Source organism: Lathamus discolor, chromosome 2, assembly GCF_037157495.1.
Source record: "Lathamus discolor isolate bLatDis1 chromosome 2, bLatDis1.hap1, whole genome shotgun sequence".
NCBI classification, from domain to species: Eukaryota; Metazoa; Chordata; class Aves; order Psittaciformes; family Psittacidae; genus Lathamus; species Lathamus discolor.
In genome coordinates this window covers 17,904,032-17,925,950 of record NC_088885.1, presented here as the reverse complement: position 1 = coordinate 17,925,950, position 21,919 = coordinate 17,904,032, and the positions used below count along the sequence as shown (strand labels likewise).

Here is a 21,919-nt window from a genome sequence, read left to right as displayed (position 1 = left end):
AGATATTTTTGGTAGTCTAAAGGAAATCCATTTCAGCTGTTGTCTGAACTACCAAGGCATGAAGGCACACTTTTCACACCCTATGAAAATTCTATAGTTGCTTCACAAACCTTCAAAGCAACCCAAAGGCAGCTTCACAGCTATCAAGTATGCAACACTGAGTAAGTCCACTTGACAATACTCAGAAGTCAAATTAAGGTGGGCAGTCTCAATGCAATTTTGTAAAAAAAAAAACACTCTTCTTCTGTCTGATTTGGAAGTCTCAAGGGCATTCTTTTTTCCTGGTTGCAACTATAGCACTGCTTACATCATTATTCAGTGTGGCTATGAAGCCACTGAACAACCCTGGTGCAGAATGATCAAAGATGAAAAAGCAAGTGTGAAGTCACGTTAAGGTTTTGCTACTATGAGCTAATTTTCAGAAAGCTTCAGCCTTTTAAAGAGAGCAACTACTCTGTGTGAGAAGATCTACAAGAATAGTGGTAAAGGCATTCCAGAAAGCTGTACCTCACAACTGCATAGCAGTCACTAGAAATTCTGTGTGAGTACCGAAGACTTTAGAAAAAAGAATTTATGGAATATTACAGTTATTACCTTTGCTTAGTTATTAGTTTTTACATATACTTGGAAAAAGCGAGGAATCTTTATTCTGGCACAACAGAGCCCAGTATCATTTTCCAAAGCAATCACCTCCTTCAATTTTTCATCTGTAATCTCATCTATTAGACCTTAAAATGAATGGCATAAAAAACCCACATAATAATGCAGCAGATACTCACACACATCCAGGATCAGTAACTTATGGAAATGGTAAGAGCTGAATTGAACTAGTCCACTCTCACCTATTTTTTATAACTGAATAGAACTTGTCTTTACTTGAGGAGTAAAGCTTCCACAGAAGCAAACATTTCTGAAAAGATCATGTAATTCTTATAGGCAAGTTATGACTAACAAACATATAAAGAAATTTGATGCCAATCCTTTTACTGCTCAGCTTTTCTTTGCATATTTTAAAATATTAATATCAGACTATGTAATACTTAATATTTATTTTACATGTAATATAAAATAGTAAATCGTGTCATTCACCTTTGAAGCCTTTAACATCTATCTCTTACACTGTGCAAATACTTTTCTATTTGTTATGACTAAGTTACTGGTTTCAGTTCAAGGTCTTCTTTTCAGAGGACAAAGAATTCCCCAAAATACTGACCTCATCAGGCAACAAAATTACTTTTTTAAAGTATAAACAGCATCTATTAAGATCTGTGCTAGGTTCCGTTAAGACATTCAGCAGTACTGCTGACTTTTATGGTGTGATTACTGTGATGTGACACTACCATGTTTTAATTTACTGTTAAAAAAATTATCTAAGTACTTTCTGCAAATTCAGATTTAGCCATCATTATGTACACAGTCCCAACATGGCCCTTCCTGAAGTACTGCAGGAACAGAAATTGACATATTACAGGATCTTGATTTGTATTTACTTTTGGAGGTACTGATGGAGAGAGTGAGAAACAAAGGAGTAAATTGCTTTTGTATTATACTATATGATTTGATAAATACAGTCATATGTTGCTCTTTCCAGTGCAGTGCAATCACAGAATCTGAGTCTCTAGTGCATCTCAATCATTTTCAGGAACAGATCTTAACCAGCAATTACTTGAGCACTGCAGCTAGTGAATTAAGCTCTGCATCTGCCCCTAAGCAACCAAAGTTTGTATGCAAACTATTGATCAAACTATTTATACACCTGTCTTCACAGAATTTATATCCTTAATTTAAAAATCAATCAATGAATCAAGCTTCATATTGGAAGCTGGCACAGGCACCTGCACTTTCAGGCAATTTCATACACCACTTAGCTATAGCCTCAGTCTCTGTAAGATGTTGTAGATAACACTTAAAAATGTTTAGTAACAGTGTCATTGTAACATCAAGAGGGGTTGCATGTTGGTTGTTAAGCCTCGTTTCTTGATCAGGATCTTATAACAGGAAAAGAACTTATGAGTCTAACCCACTTTTTGTCATCATCACCTATGGCAAAACATTCAAAGCATTCTATCAGTGAAACAAAACACACTTACACAATCCTCTTTAAGGGTCCCACACTGAGCTTCTGGTATGTTACTTCGTATGTGGAAGATGGTAGCTGACAGCAAAGCAGATTCAATCTTTCTGCTTCACGCCGGCAATGTCCCTTAGGAGCTGTGGGTGGCAGCAGCGTCTGCACCGCCCGCGCATTCCAGCCGGGACACTGCTTTGGGTCACAGGTCCACGCCGTGAACGGGAGCCACCCTCATGCACGCATACATACCATGTGTATATACATACCATGCACACATACCTAACAAGTGCCCCAGCTCAAGATGCCACCACAGAATAAAGACGTATTCATTTCCTTGATTATCTTCCCTGTGGCTTGTCTTTCAGTAGAAAGGATGGAAATTGAAGACTTCAACAATGATTAAACACATGTGGCTAAATACACGGGCATTTGTGCGGGATATACAGATGGAGAAACTGAAAATACTAATTGTATGAGGAAGCAGTTCAACAATCAAACTCACGCAGCATGCATGATAACAGTTATCACTGTTCTCACAATTTCAGTTATGTTTCACTACCTGAATCAGCAGAAGGACTTGTAAATTTTAGCCACATACTGTCCCAAGATTGCTCTGTGTTGAAATCATCAGCCTTTATCTCAGTGTCAGAGAATCGCAGTGTCTTTTCTCGTAAATCAGATTTATTTTGCTACCTTCCAGAAATCTCACTTAGTAAGATTGTTACCAAGTAAGTTTGTTACTTTCAGCAGCAGATGAAAAAACCATGCTGGCTGAATGCAGCCTTCCTGTTCCTAGAACTCCTGAACTCCTTGTGGGACATAAACACCCCTTCCTCCACTCCTCCCTGCACGGGCAGAGACGCTGTGAAATAACCTACCACTGCGGTAGCTTTGATAAAGCATATCCTAAGAATAATAACAGAAAACCCTCTTGCTACCTACTCTTTACCAACACATTCCTTCGCTCTCCGTATTAGCACCAACAGGCTGATGCAAAAGTGAGGCTTTAGCCTGATTTTTACCTATGTTAATTGCTATTAAACCTTTAACAACTTCTTTCCAACACTTCTCCAGCATTCCCCCTGCAACAGGTATATCAGCATTGAACACAGTGGCTTTTCCAATTACGCAACCCCGGTTTCTCAGCTGACCTATTCCAACACACCTGTTTCAAGGGCGACAGCTCGGGAAAAAAGTTCTTCCTATCCGCCGCCGCCTGCAAACAGCCCGTTTCCCTTTACTTGGTGAACCCGGCGAGCAGCACCACGCACAGCCCGTGCCCAGCAGCAGCCACGCTTCCTCCACCGCTCTCAGTAACCGCATCCCAAAGGCGGGGGTATCCCCTTGCCCTCCTCCCCCCGCCGCAGCCTGGGGCCGGGCCCTGCCCAGAGGGGCAGCAGAGCCCGGGGGACGCGGCCGTGCGCGGCGGCCGCCGGGGCCGGTTACGAACCGCGGCGGCAGCAAGTTTGTCCGCGGAGTTGGCTCGCCCCCCGCGGAGCTCCAGCCTCCGGCCCGACTCGCCCGCGGCGGCCCCCTGCCTGCCTCCAGCCCGGCTGACCGCTGCTGCGAGGCCGGTCGGGGGCACCGGAACCCTCCCAGCCCCAGCCCCAGCCCCAGCTGCTCCGTGCCCACCTGCTCAACGGCCGGTGCCGTGGGGCCGGGGCGGTGCAGCGCGCTCCTCCCCGGGCAGAGGGCGCCAGGTATGGCGGCCGCCCGCCTTCCCTCAGGGGAGGTGGGGGCTGGCTGGGAGGCGGGGGGAAGGATCTTCAGATTTTGAGGGAAAAAAAGCCGGTTCCGAGCCCCGGGGCAGCACAGCTGTGTTTTAGGCAGCCGTTTAACACACAGACCGGCCCGAGCGAGAGCGCAGGGAGCCAGGTGACCGCCAGCCGCGTCCGGCCGGGTCTGGCCAGCTCCGGGAGCCGGCATCGCCCCACAGCGCCCGCGGGCGGCAGCACCACGGACACGGGCCTGGGGGTGCATCCGCGGGGCTGTCTCTGAGAGAGGAGGCGCTGCCAGAGCGTCCACCCCCGGGCCCCGTGTTCCATCTTCACCCTTGATGAAGTTCCACCTCCGCCCTCGGCTTGTGGGTGAAGCCCGGCTGCGGCCGGCGCCCTCCCGCAGGCAGGTGCCTTGGCGGAGCTGGTTTCTTTAAAAGCCCATGTGGAAGCCAAAATGCTGCCCCGTGGGCAGGTGGGTGCTGCTACTCTGTCCCCCTGCCAAAGGCCATACACCTGCCAGACCGCTCCAGCCCAGCCGTCTGCTGAAGGCCTGTCCTTGGAGCTGGCTGGGTGCCCTTGTTTCTTGTGCCCCAGATTATGCACTGGAAGCATTTGCAAAAGGATAAGGAAAAATATTCTGTTTTCTTCTGTATTTTTTCAAGGCAGTTTGCATATGGAAACGTTAAGGCCTCACGCTAGCGAGCCTTCCTTGTCAGGGTGAAGGACCTGCTGCTGAGTGGTCTTCCAGCCAGCCCGAAGAATGAGACACCCTCATTCTGTCATGCAGCAAACGCCCCAGGGATGGGGATGCTGCTGAATAACTGAAAGATCATAGTGTGGGTTCTTGTCTGCCCGGTGGCCTTCGGATGGTGCTTGCAGGTGGCTGAGAGGCAAGTCCATCTTCTCGGAAAAACCTGCTTAGTTGTAGGAATGTAAAATCAGTTTTTTCACTGCCTTGCTTGATTCTAAAGCAGTCCAGACAAATCACTGTCATTTGGGATCCGGACAATGCAATACCAGCCCCTGAGACTGGTGGAGGTCACTGATGGGCTGAGACACCTCTGCTCATCAGGGCAGGGACATAAAATCCGATTTCTGGGACATAAAAACAGGATCTCTGTCCTGTTTGTCCAGAGGTGTGAGTTTGATTTATTAGTCTGGAAATAGCCTCCTGATTGCTTGTCAGACGAAATAATTCTCAATCCCAAGTATCTGCCCCCGTTGCTTCCACAGTGGTCAGGGAGCTTTAAACCCATTTCCAGCTGGTCACTAGTTTGAACTCCGAAGCACAAAGCAAAGCCAAATGTGCCACAGGTAGTGCCCCAGGGGAAAAAAAGTAAGCATTTACTTTAACAAAAAAACAAAAAAAAAAAAAAAAGAAGCCATGTTTGAAAACAGCTTTCATTGTTCATGCGAATTAAACTCAGCTGAGATTTGGTCTTAGATTGCTAATGCTGAAATGGACTTTGTCCACCTTTTGGTTTAGATAAAAATGGAACTGCAGGGGAGCAAGCTGCGAAAGTGCAGGAAAAAGCTGGTTTTGTCCTGTTCCCATGACTTTTCTTTCAGTACCTTTCACTTCCCGATGAGGTCCACATAATGCCAACAGAATTTGTGTGGTGCGACAGTGACCACTCTCAACTGTGCAGGTGGTACCAAGATAAACTTTATACCAGCTGATGCACCAATCGAGTTTAAAACAATCAGCTTTAATCACGGTACACAGTTTCCATACATTTGGTACACTGAAGTGTACAATACTTGCCTCTTAGCATGGTGGTAGCTTGTTACAGAAACCTGTAGAGAATTAGATGTTATTAAAAGATTACTACAGGGCTGCATGCCAAAGAATTATGTCTCCTCATTCTTGAAAGACATAGGTGAAAAGAAGTGCTCCCTTTCCAATGCTGAATTGGTATGAAGGCACTTCTGGAACACACAATGGTAGTGGAAGAGGCCAACGACTTCTGTACAAACTGCCAGGAGATCTATGAAGGCTAGTGAACTAAAACCCCCATTTCTTCTGGTTTCTCATATGAAATCTTCCTCCTCACAACTGCATCCAAGATCACACAAAGGGTAATACAGCAGGGACAAAACTGACCCCAAATTAATATATAGGATGTGTTTTTCCTTGGTTTTATGATCTACCAATTTAAGATTATTTGAAGTGTTTCAAATACACAAAACTTGCCTCAAACATTTGTAGCTAACACTGATACATTTTACAAAGCATAGGTGTAGATACAAATTTATTTTCCATACATTTTATCTGCATAATTATTAAAATTTTTTTATAGTGAAATTATGTTTTTACTCTTGACAAATACATTTTACCATGGATCGAACAATATATCCATTTCTTCAGAAAAGGACAACCTCTGCATCTTGTCTGAGATGCAGGCTACCAGTGTGATGTTCTCTGTGGTTCCTTGGTACCATGTTGGAAGCAACTGTAAGACTTATTTTGGGTTTTGCCACAGGTTGGGAACGTGTCTCTCAGGTCAATGTGGGGAGTACTTTCTGAGTGGCTGTGCTGAGTGACATAACAGCTATACTCAGTATCTTTCTCCTACAGTTAATTCTCTTGCTATAATTTGCACAGCTGAACCCTGGCTCAGACCTTCAGCCTTGACAGCCTAAATGAGATGTTTTGCACCCCTCCATTTCTGGTCTTAGCCCTTCTGTGGAAAGCTGAATTCGTGATGACCCTATAATTTCTAAGATATTACAATTGTGTAGTCTAACCTAACATAAACCAGGAGGAAACAGAATCTCTGTGCTGTATACCAAGAAGCCATTAGGCAGGAGAGATGTGAATGGCCTGTGGTGACCTGCCATAGTATCTGGTGGGAGAGTGATGCTTTGTAGCAAGAGAAACTTCATTTTGATTAGTCTGTTTTTACTGCAAACAAATTTTTAAAAAAACCAAACCAAATTCAAAGAATTACTAAATAGGTGATTCCTCCCATTCATAACTTGTTCAATACTAGATAATCATTCTTAGCAAATATATAATTGACCTTTTCCTCTTTAAAAATATCCTTCTCCACTAAGAGCTTTTTTATGGTACTGTAATTTTCAAGACCCCTCAAAATCCCACCCAAGAAAATGAAAAAGACCCAAAGTAAATGAAGCAATTTAAGAGGAGATAAAGAGTGTCCCAAACAGAGGAAGAAGAACCACATCTCCTATTTGGCATATTGTTACTCATTTTGAGTAGAACAATCTGACATGTGTACTCAAACAGCACGTTAAAACTATAGGTCAAGGCATTTGAGCATAATGTAAAAAATAATTTCTGCATAAAAATACATGAAGCTTAAAAGCTTAAGAGGAGAAAGAAAGAGTTTCTTGCTTTCAGCATGCCATTTGATTACACTTCTGAATTGCTTTCAATACCTGAAAATTCTGTTGCAATAATAGTCTCAGCCATTGTGTTTGATGAGTTTTTAACTAACTCCACAATTAACAGAGACATTCCCACATATGAACAGTGATATTCCCTTATATTTGTCTCCAAATACTGATCTTTTCCTTATTGTCTGTATAAATTCTGTCCTTTCCATAGATAGTTAATAATAACTCATAACTTTAGTTTTGCTCTAATATATTTTAGTAAGAAACTCCTAGAAGTGGCTGAGTTGCTTGTTACAGAAGAACAGAGCCATGTTTACAAATGCAGTTGAGACTGCAATACTAGGAAAGCTGCAGACAAATAATTAGTAGAGATGATTTCCCTAGAGGAGAATATTAGTGTTTGCTTTTTTCCAGTGTTTTAAATCCAAATCCTAAACCCTTACTCCTGATTTTGTTGAGCAAGCTGTTTGCTGAGTTCATTGGAAATGATGTCTAAATACATTCAGGGTCATAGAAAATAGTTAGTACTTAGTGTCAACTCCTCCGCTAATTGTATTTCTTCTGCTTATTTCTGTTTATGCTGTGGGATGTCTTAAAAAGTATTTCTTAGTAAAAGAGCTTTGGATTTTTCTTCAGTGCTTGTTTCTGACGTTCATTTTCTGCATGACCTCTGTGAAAGTACATAATCGCTCTTAATAGCGTGAGTGGAACAAGAATGCATTCATTAATATTTGTGAGGCTGCCAGATAATATGCTGTTGCAAGCATTTACAGTACCTTAAAAAAATTATAATTGCACTACCCAGCTGGTTAATGTTTATCCAGTTACTGAATAGCTAAACAAAAAGCAGAAAGGCAGACCTACTCTTTGCTCTCCATTGGCATTGAATTTGAAAGGAATTTTTCCACGTTAAAGCTGTAGAATTAGGCAGTAGATGAAATACCATTAGCAGGCCTCTGTAGAGAATAATAGGCTGAAAGCATGCCTGGTGCTAGCCTGCAATTAGGGTGAAAAGTGAAATATGGCAAGAATCAGAATACCATTTTTGAATCTCACTTTTCAGAGTATAACCTTTTCATCCCCACCAGGGGGAGTGTACTTGAAGATAATAATTAGTAGGGACAAATAGTCTGTTTTAAGAGGATGGTTTCCTTTGCCACTTTCTTGAAATAGAAAGGTACTTTGTGATCTTTGTGAACAATTTCCTCCCACAAAATTCCTTTTGCTTTAGCTATCACATTATAGCAAAGAAGCAGCATGACTGTTTTTCTACATCCTGGGCTTTGAACATACTATTCTGCACTCTTCTTTTTTTAAGCACTGATGTGTCAAATACAAGATTTAGCTCAGAGTTTACCTAGAACAGGATGATGAGCAGCAAAAGAAACTATCCTACATCATGGCAAACACAGCTATTAACACTGCATGTGCAGCTTAAGCATTAGCACAATCAAAGAGAAGGGTAAGTCTCTATTTTGTCACCTTGAGTACAAGTGCCCAGATAGTCCTTACTGCTTCTGACAGTAACTCAGGCACAACTGAGTTTTCTCAGCAAATTATTGTACTTCCCTTATACTCTGCCTCTGAACCACTCCCCTTCTCTATCTAGTTCACCACCAGTCAGACCTGAAAAACTGTTCAACTCTGCAGTCCTTAAAATCATGCTCATATAGAACGACCAGTCTATGCTGTTATATATTAGGAGATGGACAGGCAGCAGGTCTCATGATTTGTTTGCATAAGCAAATTTGCAGCTTTACCATCTGGGTATATTATTGCAAATACTCCAGATTTTATTTGAAATAGTAATTTGGCCCTTCATGTCTAAAGAAAGGTATAGCCTCATTTGAAACCGAGATTTAAATATATATTAGTAAATGCCTGCTCAGCTTTCCAGCACTTAACACCAAAATCTGAAATATTTTATGGGCTGCTGATAGGAAAAATATTCAGGTAAGTCCTGTTGGAACAAATGGGCTCAAACATATTCTTTGCAAGCAATGGTATCAACATTTTAATAGATGTTTAAAGGTATTTTTCCCTTTGAAATATAGTTGCTATTTCTTCCAGCCCATGACAGCACTTGAAGTACGTTAGACTCATTGTAGGGACCTGAAGAAAGGAGTTCCCGCTGCTGCAGACAGGACTTGCAATCAAATTATTGAAGAGGAAAGATGACACTTGAAGGACTATCATCACATTCACTGTCAATATTCTCAGCAGCAGTTACTGATAGATATCACCATCTGGTTTTGTCCAAAATGACATTATTATTTTCAGTCATTCAAGGAGATAAAATTCAATAATAATTTATTATCATGGACTACCTCTAAGTGGAGATTTTTTTCTCAGTACTGATTTGGAGAAATCTCCAGAAACTCGCCAACGAAGCTGACAAGGAGGTATTCTTTATTGTGGCGCTGGGAGGCATGGGGGATAGCTCCACTTAGCGTATGTCCCCCAGTTGCTAAACAAGCCATCCTTGTATAGTCACTGGGCATACATATTAACTACATACATACATGCATATTCATGAGGCTGCGTATGTAATACAACATTCTTCCAGAAAGCTTACCTGCCTGTGTACAAAAATGTGGTGGTGGTCTCTGGGGGTCGTTTACTTCTTCCAACAATCTTCATCACTTCTGGCAGCCTTTGAAGCATGTGCAGCAGATGATGCTTACACCAGCTTAATTGGTTCGGTAGTGCTGCAGACATAATCATCCTGTCCTTCTACTTATCAGTTAGTTTAGCTGCAGCACATGCTGGACATCTGCTAGCTTCAGATACTCTTCATCTACATGTCTCATTTTTCTATCCTGTTTTCTTACACTTATTTTTGTACTAAGGTCATAAGGACCTAAAACTACGTCAACTACAATGGTTTATTGTATCCAAGCAGATTGTTCCTATATCTTCACTGCTGTAAAGGTAGTCAGTAATATCTGGTATGGTCCACTCCTCTTCTCCTCGAGGGGATCTCCTGAAAAATTCTTAATATAAACCCAGTCTCTGGATCTGAAAGGGTGAATTGGCTAATCCAAACCTCTTGCTCTTGTCCCTAATATTCTCTTATTTATTTCTTCTAATTGTTTTCCCAGATTGACCAGAAACTGCTGGAGATAGCCTTCTCCCACTTCCTGAAGACTTTCTTCTTTAAACTCGGATTGATATGGTCTTCCATGTAGAATTTCAAATGGACTAACCTCTTCTTTCAACCGAGGTTTAATTTGAATTCTTAATAGAGCAGCTGGTAAGGCTTGGTACCAATAGAAATTAGTTTCCTGACATATTTTACTAATCTCTTGTTTAATCAGATGGTTCACCTTTTCTACTTGCCCACTGGCCTGAGGCCTGTATAGAACATGTAGTTGCCAATCAATTTCTAATTTTTTGCTAATTTCTTATAACAATTTTGCACTAAAGTGTGAGCCTCGGCCAGAAGAAGTTGCTGCTGGTACTCCGAAACAAGGTATTATCTTGTTTAATAATGTTTTGATTACTCGTTCTGCATTATTTATTCTACAAGGGGATGCTTCTGGTCAGCCTGGAAAAGTATCTGTTAACACCAACAAATATCAATAACCTCCTTTTCTCAGTAATTCAGAAAAACCTATTTGCCACTGCTGTCCCGAATAACTTCCTCTCTCAATTGTCCCAGTTTGGTTTCTATTTTCAGTTTTAGGATTGTTCTTAAGACAGAGCTGACATTGTTTTGTCACTTATTGAACTATGGTGTATAGATTCCTTCTTACAATTCGTTTGTCTAAACATTTATATAAAGAGTTGCTACCCCAATGAGTTTTATTATGTTCCTCCTGAAGTAGCTTCCAGAGTTGACTATAAGGAATTACAATTCGCCTGTCAGGTATCTGAACCCAACCCTCTTTGTTTTCCTGTCCTTTCAGATCTTCAATCAACTTTCTATCCTCTTTTGAATATCTAGATTTAGATTACTCAATTGCTAGTTTGCCATCAGGGATTAAGGACATGATTTTAGATTGTTCAGCTGCCCCTTTGGCTTCAAAATCAGCCAAATTGTTTCCAGTTTTCTCATTAGAGTCACCTTGTTGATGCCCTCTACAATGCATAATAGCTACTTCCTCAGGTAGCTGAACAGCTTTCAGTAGCCACAGAATTTCTGTAGCATGTTTAATCTGTTTCCCTTGTGTGTTCAAAAGTCCTCGTTCTTTCCAGATAGCATCATGTGCATGGACCACAGCAAACGTGTATTTAGAATCCGTCCAAATATTTATCCTTTTGTCTTTAGCCAATTCCAGGGCTCTTGTTAATGCTATTATTTCTGCCTTTTGGGCAGAGGTGTTCACAGGTAAAGGTGTAGCTGTGAAGTGGTGGTAACTGCACACCCTGCCTTCTGTTCACCATTTTTCATGAAACTCCTACCATCAGTAAACCAAGAATCAGCATGTTTCAGAGGTTTTTCTTTCAAATCTGGTCAGCTCGAATATACAGTCTCCATAGCGGCCAAGCAGCCATGTGTTTGTTAGTGGTTCTATTGATTGTTCCTGCAAAAAGGATGCTGGATTCACAACATTAGTGACCACAATTTCTGTATCATCTTGTTCCACAAGGGTGGCCTGGTATTTTAAAAAACGTGAAGGAAGTAACCAATGGGCTCCTTTCTGTTCCAGGACTGCTGATACAACATCAGACACTAGCACAGTAATCTTTTGTCCCAAGGTGAATTTACGAGCCTCTTCAATATTCATGACAACTGCTGCCACAGCCCTTAGGCATCCGGGCCATCCTCTGCTCGCTTCATCCAGCTGTTTTGAAAAATACGCCACTGCCCTTTTATAGGGTCCTAATTTCTGAGCAAGGACCCCCAAAGCTATTCCCTGTTTTTCATAGGAATATAGCCAAAAGGGTTTAGTCACATCCAGAAGTCACAGAGCTGCAGCTCTCATTAGCTCTGGTTTTAAATTTCTAAAATCCTTCCCTGCTGAATCAGTCCATTCTAAAGAGGGAGGATTTCCTTTTAACAGTTCATGTAGTGGTCTTATGATCCATAATCATGGATCCAAAGTCTGCACCATCAGGTCATTCCCAGGAACATCTGGAGCTCCTTGACAGTCAATGGTCATGGAGTTTGACAAATGGCTTCTTTTCTAGCATTTCCAAGTTCCCTCTGTCCTCTTGTTATTTCATACCCTAGGTAGGAGACTTGGGTTTGTATTAGTTGAGCCTTTTGTTTGGATACCCGATAGCCATTCAGTCCCAGAAAATTTAATAATCCCACCGTTCACTGGACACATTCTTCTTTTGTTTCTGTAGCAATTAGTAGGTCATCCACATATTGTAACAGAGTCCCCATCTGAGTGGGTGGCTTCCATGATTCTAGTTCTAAATGATTTCCAAAAATTGTTGGACTGTTTTTAAATCCTTGAGGTAATACTGTCCAAGTTAATTGAGTTTTCCTTCCTGTGTCAGGATTTTCCCATTCAGAAGCAAATAAATTCTGGCTTTCTTTGGCCAACGGTAAGTAAAAGAAAGCGTCCTTTAAATCCAAGATGGCAAACCATTTCTGATTTAGTTTTAGCTTGGTCAATAAAGTATATTAGCCACTACAGGGTGGATGTCCTCTACTATTTTATTTATTGCCTTTAAGTAAGTCTTGAACTAGCCTATAGCTTTTCCCATTTGCTTTCTTTACTGGTAAAATTAGGGTGTTATATTCCGATTCGCATTCCATTAATAAAGCATATTTTAGAAACCTATCAATTATTTCTTTAATTCTCTTTCTATCTTCTAACCTTAAAGGATATTGTTTTATTCAGACAGGGCAGGCCCCCCTTTTTATTTCAATTTCAATAGGCAAAGCATTCTTCGCCTTACCTGGAACTTCAGATGCCCAAACTCCTGGACATACCTGATTGAGGATTTCTTCTATTTCAGGGAGGTCCTCCTGTTTGCTTTTCTTTGAATTAAAGATAAACTCAAAACTGCAATTAATTGATCGTTTTTGACTCTTAATTCCATTTTGCCTTCTTTAAATGTTGCTTCTCGCTCTAATAAAGGTTTTGGAGAATTTAGCATGCATAAAACTTTATGCATTCCTGCTTGGTTTTCCAATTTGTACTCTAAGGGTATCAGAAAGAATGATTTTTTTTTTTTTTTTTTTTTTTTTTTTTGGCAGCCAGGAGCTCCCACAGCTGTAACAAATTCACTTCCCTCTGATTTAATGCCAAATAAATTGCTCCTGTATCCACTAAAAATTCCACTTTATTTCCTCTAGTCCTTAGCTTTAATTTAACCAGTGGATCTGCTATAGTAGATTCCCCAGTTCTAATTCAGTCACTGGAGCCACCTTATGGGTATTCCTTTTAGGGCAGTCTCACTTTCAACGTCCATATTCCTTACAGTATGCACACTGATCCAGCCCCACAGGAGAAGAAATCACTCTTTCACCTCTGCCTGATGTTCCTCGTCCACTTCTGCCTCTCATCACCATTCCATGACCAGGACCTCTGCCTCTTATCACCATTCCACTATATACTTCATTCACTTGCTCTAATGCTGTGACTGTAGCCATTGTCAAGACCTTTCCTAATTTCCTTTCTTTTACTTGTTCTCTATTCCTGTATACTTTCCAAGCCACTTCCAATAACTTTTCTATATCTCTTATTTCAGTTCCAGATAATTTTTGAAGCTTTCACCTGATGTCCTCCGATGACTGCCCCACAAAGGAGTTTGCAAGCTGTAATTTGCCTTCCTCTGAGGAAGGATCCATTGTAGTGCATTTTTGCATCACTTCTCTGAGCTTGTCCAGAAACTGTCGGCGACTCTTTCGGTCCCTGTCTTATTTCAAACAACACCGACAAATTTACTGCTTTAGGTATGGCATTTTCAAGCCCATACTTAATCCAATTTTGGTATCTCTTCAGAGATACATAATCTCCAGCATCATCATAATCCCAACCTGGAGCGGTAAGGGGAATATGATCTTCAACCCTCCCAGCCATTGCCCCTGCAGTAATCTGAGCATTTACTTTAGTACAAGCAGTTTTTACAACCAGTTGTTTTTCTGTCTCTGTTAATGCATCCAATATTACATCCACATCCTTCCAATCAGGATCCTGACTTTTTACCAGTATCTCAAATTCCTTAGCTATCTCCATAGGGTCATTTCAATAATTTTTTGCAATCTGCTTCCAATTATCTAAATCTTCTAAAGAGAAATTCACTTTTATCCTGGTATGTCCATCCGGTCCCATTGCTTCCCTAGGAGGGACTTGTAGGACAGTCTTAGTTGTACTACGGACACAGGCGGCAATGGGAGTGGAGCGAATTTTCTTTACACTTTGTTCTCACTCTTCATGTGAATCAGAGGATTCCTCCTGAATCGGAGGTGGTCTCTGATCCGGTACCTTTGGGGAAACATAATCCTCCATTCTATCCTCAACCATGTTATCCTCAGTTCTTTTCCTAAGTTTCAGACACATTTCCCCAATATCACAACCGGAACATCTTTCCAATCTGTTCCTAGCCTGCTTCCTTTCTTTTTCTAAAGCTAAATTTAAAGGATCTGAAGGTGCTGTATTAATCCCACATTCTTTCCGCCATTCTGGGTGGTTTTGCAACATGAAAAACATATCTGCATACATTACTTCATCCCGTTTTCCTTGCCACCTCAAAAACAACATTAATTGTAACAATGTATTACAGTTCAGAGTTCCATTTTTAGGCCATTTTTCCTGATCCTCTAAAGTATACAAAGGCCACCATTGGTTACAATATTCTATCAACATTTTCTTATTTACTGAGCCCCCAGGAGACCCTCCCAGTTCTTTCCAATGTGGCAAAATGCACCTTAAAGGACTCTTTTTCAAGATTTCTCCACTCTGTTGATTTCCTATTATTAATCTCGAATCCACACACACATTAGGGATCCCACAGACACACTCCACACAGTTACAACATTTCAGACAAAAACTAAAATTCAAACAATTAATAACACAGTTACAACATCCTGTCACCAATACCAAAATCACAAGACCAAAATCATTACTGTAACGAGCCACAAAAGAAGTTAAATACCAATAAGATCCAAAACCGTTTCCATAAGATGCCCCCTGCTTCCTGTGGGTGTGTATCAGATGGATGCTAGCAGCCTTTACCTACGAGATTTCCTATCTCAATTTACAGAAGGCTTCCAAACCTTCTGTACGCTTACCAACCCAGTTTAGTCTTTATGTAAGGTGCCCCCTGCTTCTTACGGACTATATAAAAAAATACCTTTTATGAAGATGGTCCTTGTCTGCTCCCGCAGCGATCCAAATGAGTCAAGGGGTCCCTCAGGGAAAAGTTCCCTAGGGCCTTAGGGAGCCCTGTCCTCAGCGGGTCCTGCAGCCGAGCAGAGCTGGTCCCATCTGGGTCACCACATTGATTTGGAGAAATCTCCAGGAACTCGCCAACAAAGTTTAAGTTGACAAGCAGGTATTCTTTATTGCGGCGCCGGGAGGCACGGGGGATAGCTCCACCTAGTGCGTGTCCCCCAGCTGCTAAACAAGCCATCCTTATATAGTCACCGGGCATACATATTAACTACATGCATACATGCATATTCACGATGCTGTGTGTGTAATACATCATTCTTCTGGAAAGTTTCCCTGCCTGCGTACAAAAATGTGGTGGTGGTCTCTGGGGGTCGTTTACTTCTTCCAACAATCTTCATCACTTCTGGCAGCCTTTGAAGCACGTGCAGTAGATGATGCTTACACCAGCTTAATTGGTTCGGTAGTGCTGCAGACATAATCATCCTGTCCTTCTACTTATCAGTTAGTTTAGCTGCAGCACATGCTGGACATCTGCTATCTTCAGATACTCTTCATCTACATGTCCTGTTTTTCTATCCTGTTTTCTTACACTTATTTTTGTACTAAGGTCATAAGGACCTAAAACTACATCAACTACAACAGTTTATCTTATACAAGGGTTCTCATTGTGTTCTCTAACTGCACTCTATGTATTTTTTTTCTTCTGTGAAAAATGTACCTCAGTTATTTTCCATTACTACTGTTACAAAGCCATCAAACTTAACATTACTTAGAACTGATTCTACTTATTTGCAAAGGTTTGTATTTAATTTCGTGCCTCCTTGTCTCAGTACATGTGAAGCAAATGACACATGAAGTAAATGATACAGGTAATGGTGTGACATTCAGGTACTATTACTAGCCATGATACGGCAGGGCTCAAAAATATTATAATGGATAATTTCAGGAGGAATGGCTGGAGAGGGGAAAGGGAGTGTGTTTCAGTGGTGAGGAGAGCCAGAGAAACAAGCTTGCCATGTGCCAGAGTGCAGAAATGCTGCTGGACTTGAGTCTCACAGGGATAGGACATCTCCAGATATTCCTGGGAGGAACTTGAGTGGTTCCCTTATGTTTATGTGGTTTCTGAAGGCACCAGACTGAAAGCAGTCAGATAAGTGTATGGAGGGAAAGAATAGCTTCTGTTTGTGATATTCATTGCTTACTTTTCTTTCTCTGTAGCTGTATCCCTTTCAGACTGAACTTTCAAAGTGCAGAGCTAACAGAAAAATGGAAATGAGGAAATACAGCAAGTGTCTATGACCAAAAGTATTTCCCTCTCCCACACCGATCTTGAGCTCACTCATGCTGTAGACAGCACTTAAAACATGGAGATCAGTATAGAACAATGCACTGCATGTTTTTTTTTTTTTTTGTGGGTTTTTTTTTTTTGTTTGTTTTCCCCATAAAATCACTTAAAAAGCCTTCAGAAAATGTGTTCAAGGCCTCACATGTGTGGCAGGAGCAGTGTAAATTTGACTGAGATTTTTATCTCACTACGTTTTTTTGCAGAATAAAACTTGACAATGTATTGACAATAAGCATCAAAAGGAGAGGACTGGATTCTCCTCTTCATTCTCTTTCTCCAGTAATCCTTTTTTTTTCTTTTTTCCTTTTTTTTTTTTTTTTTCTATTTATGGCAAACTGACATGATAATTTCTGGGAGTTGGTGGCGTTACCATAGAAACAGCCTTGATTTGATGATATCACTGCAGGTTGCTGCTGTTATTCTGCTGTGTTCTAATTAAAATGAAATCTTCCTAGATACATTGCACTTAAGTCTTTGGGTGCTTTTCTAGGTTAGTGGACTGGTATAATCTCAGTTTTTCTTTTGAGGCCAAAAGACTTATGATGACCAAGACACCATTCTTTTCAAAGCAGTCTTTTTGTCTCAGTTCTGCAGCATTCATAAAACGCAAGTGGGCTTTTATAGCTAATAATAGTAGTTATAAGTGGCTTTAAGTGATTTGTGGAGTAAGAGTTGTAACTATTACATGCCACCAAGGAGCTGCTTCTTTTTCTCAACGTTTAATACTTCGCAATAACAATTGTTTTTCTTTCAGAATCTCAATGCACTTTCCATTATTAATTATGACTTAAGGTGCTAATGAATTCTGCATAAAAGCCAGATGTTCAAGTATCTGGGATAAAACTCTCAAGAGAAGGAGTTCAATTGCCTTGCAGTAACTGTCCTGGAAGTGTTGTAAAAGGCCTCCTTTTTAACTTCTTGTTTACATTCACTTCCCCTGTAGGGCACAAAAGAGGCTTAGTTGCCAATTCATTTTTTCTAGATACTGTGATAAAAATAGAATTGTGGGGTTTGTCCACTTGTGAATGATCTTAAAGGATGGAGAGGCAAGTGGAATGTGGTTACTGGAGCAGCAGGGTTGCTTTGAGGTTTTGTGACCTTGAGAGAGACCCACTACAGTTCTTACTGATGCAAACAAAGATGCCTCACCTTCTTTGGCAAGCAAAACCTGCTGTTGTGAGATTTGCTACTGTCCTGTTTGAGGAGACAAACCACAAAGAAAATAGCCCAGCTTTCATTCTCTGATTTCTCCACCTGTGGCAACCTAACCCACATCCCCACAAGCATTAGAACTTCTCGATAGAAGGCAACACGATTAACACTGCAACTTTAATCTCTCTTTAGGAATACTTAGATTAATAATCTTTTGCAAAGGAGATGGTAATTTATGAAATGGTAGAAATCCCACAGGTGCAACATCTATGAACAGAATTTGGGGCAAGATCTTTCTTTTTCACTTTATTAGAGACTCGCCATCAAATCCCCCTTCATTTAGTGCTTTTATTGTGTTTTTTATTTGCTTTTGATAATATATTTATCAAGTCACAATGTTCATCCACAGATAAATTCTCATAAATAATTTACCTAAATATGAGCTAAAACAGGCCAAAGCTGAACACATTCTTAGGAAATACTGGGAAATGAAATGTTTATTCTGAGGTAAGAGTGTACTGTTTATGGTAGGTTCAGAGAAGGCTGTCTGAGGATCCTAGATATGGCAACAGGAAAAAGATGTAAGAGTATTTATTCTCTCAGAAAGTGTTGCAGTATCCAGAACTGCCCAATCAGCTCATCTCATAAGCATGGCGTGCACTTCAGCTCAAAACCTAAATGAATAAGTAAACAGAACAAGCCCAGGTGAAATAATTTCTAATTGAGTTTCCAATATTAACAAAGACACACTGTGCAGAGGAGCAGCTGAGCACTAATCAGGTTGATTATTCTGGCATTTAGTGTTTAGCACCAGAGAGTGCAGAATGCTAGTCTTCCTCTGAAGCTGTGCAGGTAGCTTTCAGTTCCCTTGGCCTCTAGAGAGCTCTGCAGCAGGCTGGGTGCCAAACTCCACAGTTACCCTGCAGCAGCCAGCTTCGTGCAGCTCCTTTCACCAGCTGAATTAGCCTCAATACAAAGGACAGAATGACCCTGTAGAAAACAAGCCACCAGCACACAGCAATCAAACAACACCTCTGGGTTGTATTGGGCTGCCAAGTCTACACCAGCCAACCGGAAGGTCACTAACAAAACTCACTTTAAATGTTTCCAGGCAACAAGGTCATCACATCTTCACCGTTTATGCCATTTGCTTTTTACCCAGCAGGCAGTTACTTTGCCTTAACAGCTAACTTCTGCTTTTTCTTTGCCTTCTAGTAGTTTGCAGCGTATTGAATACCACCCTCATCTCCAGTTGGGAACCAGTTCTGGAGTCCCCACTAAAAAAGAAGGGATTTTGACTTGCTGAAATCAGTGATTTTACACCATGTGGCTTCTACCACAGCTATTGCATTTAATGTAGTTAGTGATCTTTCACAGATCTTTTTCTTTACTCATCTCTGAAGTCACACATCTCTTTCATTCTGATTTATAATGGATTGTGCCTTTATTTCACTCCCTTCTAAGATATCCAAATTTTTATTTTTGTATTTGAAACAAAGGCAAAAAATATTTATTTTTTAATTTACAATTCATAAATATTCTGTGAATTAAACAAAACTAATTTTAAAGAAAAACCTCTTTCTGAGTTTTGATAAAAGTATATACAGTTTGGAATAAAATGAGATTCATTATGCAACAATGTTGTGTTTACACCAAGTTCAGCTTAAGGCATCTTAGCATCATCAGTAAAAATGAATTTTGCTGCTTGGAGAAGAGGTCTGGGTTCTGCCTACTGCAGGAAAGGAGGAAGGGAGGGAGGGGAAAGACAAACCTGTGACGATGAGTGGAGAGGGCAGTTCAGGAGAGACAGACTTGCTGCTGCCAGAGGAATGGGTGAGGACGACAGCTACTTATTTTGAAATGGCTCATTCCCTGTCCTAAGCAGCAGCCCTGACTGGGTTTTCAGGCTCTGGCTTTGACAAAGTGCAAAACAAGGCCATGGGTTTCTGCTGCCCAGGGAGCTCTTGTCTCTGCTGCTTGTACTGGACCTACCTACATATCCAGCATTCACTCAAGAGTACAGGAAGGTGATGTTCAGATCCCTTCCTTGACTGACTTGGAACAAGGAATTATATTTATGTCTGATATTACAGGAGAGTACCTTGGTCAATGACTCAGGGAGTGTTTGAACATCTATCTGCTCTTGAAACTGTCCACTTTTTCTAACTCCAGTCATTGGGACTGGCCCTGGAAGTCACACATGAGTGCTTTGAACTGCACTGTTTGTTGCTTTCTGATCCAAAGAACATTTGAAGTGTACAAACAACTCCTGTGGGAAAGACACTGATGTAACTGTTTTGTTTCCATGACTCTGGCACTAAACCTGGATGTTGTTCATTTTGCCCAAAGCATGGAGTTGTTCTTGATTCTCACCTAAATGTCCATGTCCACATTCTGCTTTTCATCCAGTTCAGCACCAAACTGAAATTTATGTTTAGTTTTACATTATTTCTACAACATGATTTCACCTCATTGACTTCCACCCTTCTTGTAGTGGTTCATTTATTATATCTCACATTACTGTAAGGTGAAGGTGTTGCAGAAATTTGAACTGCACCTACAAGAGACAGAAGAAAGTGGTTTTCTTTGTTTCTGAATCAAACCCAGTTTTTCTTTCCTAGTTTTTAAAATTCTGCATTTTTCATGGAACTCTGCCAATCTGATCTAGTGTGTTTCTGCAACCTTAGGGCCCACACACGTGATTGACGTATGAGAGCTTAAGTTACTGCAAATCAGCTAAGCCATGGCAACTGTCCTGCGTTCAGGCTTAGCCCACAGCAAATGCAGTGTAATGTGAGTTATCTTAAGCCTCTTTCATGATGGACTTATCTCTCCTCTGTACCTCCCTGGGAGGCTGCTGGGTGTCATTATTCCAGCTGCACTGATTCGTCTGTTTGGGCTTTCTATCCCCCTATCCTGTAAGTAATTAAATCACCTCCTGCTACACATTTAACCTTCAACATTTTTCCTTTTATAATTCACTTTAATCGTCTGTTGCTGCAGATACCTTATCGTACTTTGCTCTTATGTGGAAGTCTGTAGTAAACAGTATCGGCTGGTTAGAGAAAGGTTTTCAGTACAGAGGAAAGAAAGAACAGGAGTGGATGCAAACAAGTCTGTAAACAAAGGCAGAGAATCCCTTTCCAAATGAATTCCTGCTGTATATCAGACCTCTCATCTTACCTGGCTGCTGATGCATGAGACTCCAAAGGTATCATCAAAAATGATGGATGAGGACAGAAATATGCACCCAAGAGCAGGAGGCTTCCTGCCAGATGCAAGACTGGTGTAGTCCTCCTTTGGCTATAGGGCAACCCTTGGAGTCATTGCTGGGGCTTCGGGCCACACATCAGGTGCATTTGTATTGCAAATGGTAGAGATGCAGATTCTGCAGCGAGGCACAGGTTAATGCAATGCAAAAAAGGGCTGGAAAACAGCTAGTCTAATTATTTCAGTTGTGCAACTGAAGTAAAGTGTGACTGCTAAGGGCTCAGATACCAGACAAATGAGCAGAATGTCTGTAGCCCATGCAGGGACTAAGAATGATCTACAGAAGATACTTGTGTTATTGTGTCTGCAGACTGGGACAAGTCCAGCTACAGCATTCAAAGAAACATAGCCTGATCTGAGTACCCTTCACTGCTGAGGCCTGGGGCTTGTGTGCCTCGCTAGGGGTTAAGTATGTAAACATTTAGAAAGGGCATGATAAAAGATAATACCCAACGATATGCTACATGAGTCTAAAATGTGTATATATGAAATGAAATACCTTGTATCATTGCTGGAGCAGGCCCAGAGGAGGCCATGAGGATGATAACCCCATCTCTGGCAGTGTTCAAGGCCAGGCTGGACAGAGCCTTGGGTGACATGGTTTAGTGTGAGGTGTCCCTGCCCATGGCAAGGGGATTGGAACTTGATGATCTTAAGGTCCTTTCCAGCCCTAGCTATTCTATGATTCTATGATTCTAAGATATAA

The 21,919-nt window shown here is 41.2% G+C and overlaps 1 protein-coding gene across 8 annotated transcripts in view; it reads right to left on the bottom strand.

The window, feature by feature from the left end:
* Positions 1-15,531, bottom strand: part of WIPF3 (WAS/WASL interacting protein family member 3) — a 47,790-nt gene extending 32,259 nt beyond the window's left edge. For 4 of the 8 annotated variants that reach the window (XM_065665969.1, XM_065665964.1, XM_065665970.1 and 1 more), the window contains exon 1: positions 3,704-3,940. The gene's annotated coding sequence lies outside the window, so the exon portion shown is untranslated. Of the gene's footprint in view, positions 1-2,090; positions 2,201-3,236; positions 3,485-3,703; positions 3,941-15,405 lie in introns of those variants that run through there. The other 4 variants (XM_065665965.1, XM_065665973.1, XM_065665967.1 and 1 more) reach the window with 3 other exon arrangements.
* Positions 15,532-21,919: the final 6,388 nt, after the last annotated feature.